Source organism: Lactuca sativa, chromosome 2 (assembly GCF_002870075.4).
Source record: "Lactuca sativa cultivar Salinas chromosome 2, Lsat_Salinas_v11, whole genome shotgun sequence".
Lineage (NCBI taxonomy): Eukaryota > Viridiplantae > Streptophyta > Magnoliopsida > Asterales > Asteraceae > Lactuca > Lactuca sativa.
Window position 1 is genome coordinate 223,727,794 of NC_056624.2, and position 3,006 is coordinate 223,730,799.

Consider the following 3,006-nt stretch of genomic DNA (forward strand, 5'->3'; position numbering starts at 1 on the left):
CGCGGAAGTTATGGATTTTATAAGTTCGAAGGGCACAAACCGAGACGATTTACGCCCAGCGTACTCGGGTGCTAGGCCTCGAATCGTCCACGTCGCCCCCTACGCCTCGATGCCCGTCCCATCCAAAGTCCGGCAGACGAAGATGCGGTAAGCGATGACGCACGAGTACACCCCGCGTAACCTCGTACGCCTAGCATACCAAGGGTCTTCAGCCCCTATAAAAGGGATGCGAGGGTTCCGGGCATAAGTGCTCATTTCCTCTCTTTCTCTTGCGTTTTTACTCCGTTTTGCGTGCAAGAAATATCCTGAAGCCCCGGTTTTCATACCCAAGCCCCGAAGGAAGTTTTATGCTCCCGAGATTCCCAAGAATCCCGAGAAATCCGCTTTCTTGAGTCGAAGTTCTGCTTGGTTTTCGTCTCACTTTCTTCAGTCTATCAGGTGAGTTCATACCCCTATAAATACGTTTTCAAATGCTTTGTAATGCTTTTACACACTTTTAGGGGGGGGGGGAATACAAGTAAACACACGATTATTCTCGTGCGAATAACATCAATCTTTTGTTATATAATCAATCATATGTGATTTATAACTATCATACGAAAACATTCTCATATAACATATCATGATAACACTTTGTCTTTTTGGAATGAAACAGGTTGTTATATAAATATCACACACCATATTTATATTTTGAGTATAAATGTTCAATAATGTTATACTTTACATACAAAGTCGACACTACTCTAGGGTTTACCATACAAACGAAATACACTTTTGGAAAAACTATAATAGGTATAGTTTACTAGATATTCATGAGATTTTACATACTATAAGTACTACATCAAGGAAATACTTTCATATACACGAACAAATGGATTTTTCATACGTAAATCTACTTGATACTAAGTTTTGTGAGACATTCAACTTCACGTACTTTCAAGTATGCAGTTAAAGTCCTGTATTATATATCATAATCTATTGTAGGGAGAGCATGATACTTGTGTATAGATCTATACAGGATTGACAATCCCGCACCTAAACTGTTAGCTACAATTAGATCGGCATGTCTGGGGTGGCAAACGTCATAACATTTCGACGCCTGAAAAACGTTGTTACAGGCAGTCTAGGTCAATAGCATGGTTGTAAAACTCACATGGAGTATTAAAAACACGATGATTTACGGGGTTATCAAATGTCTTAGTGATTTTATACATACATAAAACTGTTATACTAAGCATGAAAACCACTAATGCATTGCAGTTTGGAACTTTTAAACTACCACACACTCATGGAAAAATATTGGATTTTTCAAAAACAAACTCAGTGATTTTATACCAAATTTACAAATTTTATACATAAACGCTTATGAAATCACCAACTTAATTGTTGACACTCTTTCAAAATTACTTGTATTTCTCAGGGATTCAGTAATACAGGTAAACCCCAGCTTTTGGAGAAGTGACGCTAAGGCGTTAGTTTAAAACTCATTTTGTCATCATATTGTAATTTGTTTTGAACAAGTATCATTCAACAATGTAACTTTTAAATTATATATATGATGGTTGTTTTACTTTCTTTACTATGTATTCAACTGTTACGATACTACAGGAAGTCATCCGCCCCTGAACGATTCCGCCGTTCTGGTTTGGGGGTGTGACATGAGACCCCTCCAATGACTCAGATCTGGAAGTAGAACCCCATGAATCACCTTACAAATCCGAAAATGGCTTAAGAGGCCCTAAATGCACCATGACCCTAAGCCCTAAAGATGAACAACCAAAAAGGAAGACCAAAACAGGGGCATTTACCTTGCTTGAGCTGAAGATGAAGTAAGTTCTCTGGATCTACAAGTCCCAACTTGAAATCCCAAGCTTCCTCTCTCCTTCCAAGCTTCACAAACCAACCAAGAACACCAAAATGGCCTTAACACACACACAAACAGCTAGGGTTTCGATATTTAGCTTTAAGGGAGTGTTAGGGACAAGGGAGGCTGAGTTAAGGTGAATATATATGGTGCAAACCCTCATATTTAGGGTTTTACTCGCACAACGCCTACTCGCCGAGTCCGTCTTCCGACTCGTCGAGTAGTTCACTTAAGATGTCTGTGGACTCGTCTCTGCTCGACGAGTGGGTCCTCCGACTCGTCGAGTCCCAGGGAAAAACATAAAAATGCTTGAATTAAATACGTACCAAGAATTGGGTGCTACATTTGGTCACTTAACTTATTTTAAGATTTAAAATGCCATCGAACTTTTGGCTTTGTTCTCATTTAGTCACTTAACTTTTGGATTTGTGCTCATTTAGTCACCTAACTTTTAAAGTTGTGCTAATTTAGTAACTAAACTTTTAAAATATTTTAAAACATAAACCCTAGAACACCCATTAAATATAAAGAACCCTAGAACTACATTATTATTTTCGAAAAATACCAAAGGGTTATTAGAAAATACATACCTTATGTTTGTTGTAGTAAATAAACATTGATTCCTTATTGATCTAGCTTTAGAAAGTAAGCACCAGAAGTCTCGTGCCTCTAATGGCTCACACCCAAACCCTTGCAAATTGGAGGCTAAAGAGGAGAGAAATGATTTTCATTCTACCTCTAGTAGAAGGGACGAGCGAAATTGTAAGCCCTTAGTAGGGTTTATATAGGTGATAAGGAGGCTAAGGATAAGGTAGTTTCCTTAGATAAGCCTTATCCCTTTTGATTTCCCCTAAGGCATCAAAGTTTCCTTATAGTCTAAGAAAAGCTCTAGAAACCATTTAGAATCCCTATAACCAACTAGAATTTTGTCCCGCCTCCTAGAGAGGTTCTATAATTCGTCATCGTTCAACTTTTGAACATTGTCATCTTTTGTCTTTCCACTTTTAATTAATCCAATTAATGCTAAAATTAATTCTAATTAATTTCTTATTAATTCTTAATTAGTCAATACAATTTATAATTAATATATTATTCTCATAATATATTAATAAATTAGTTATTGTGATTTCTAATTAATTTAT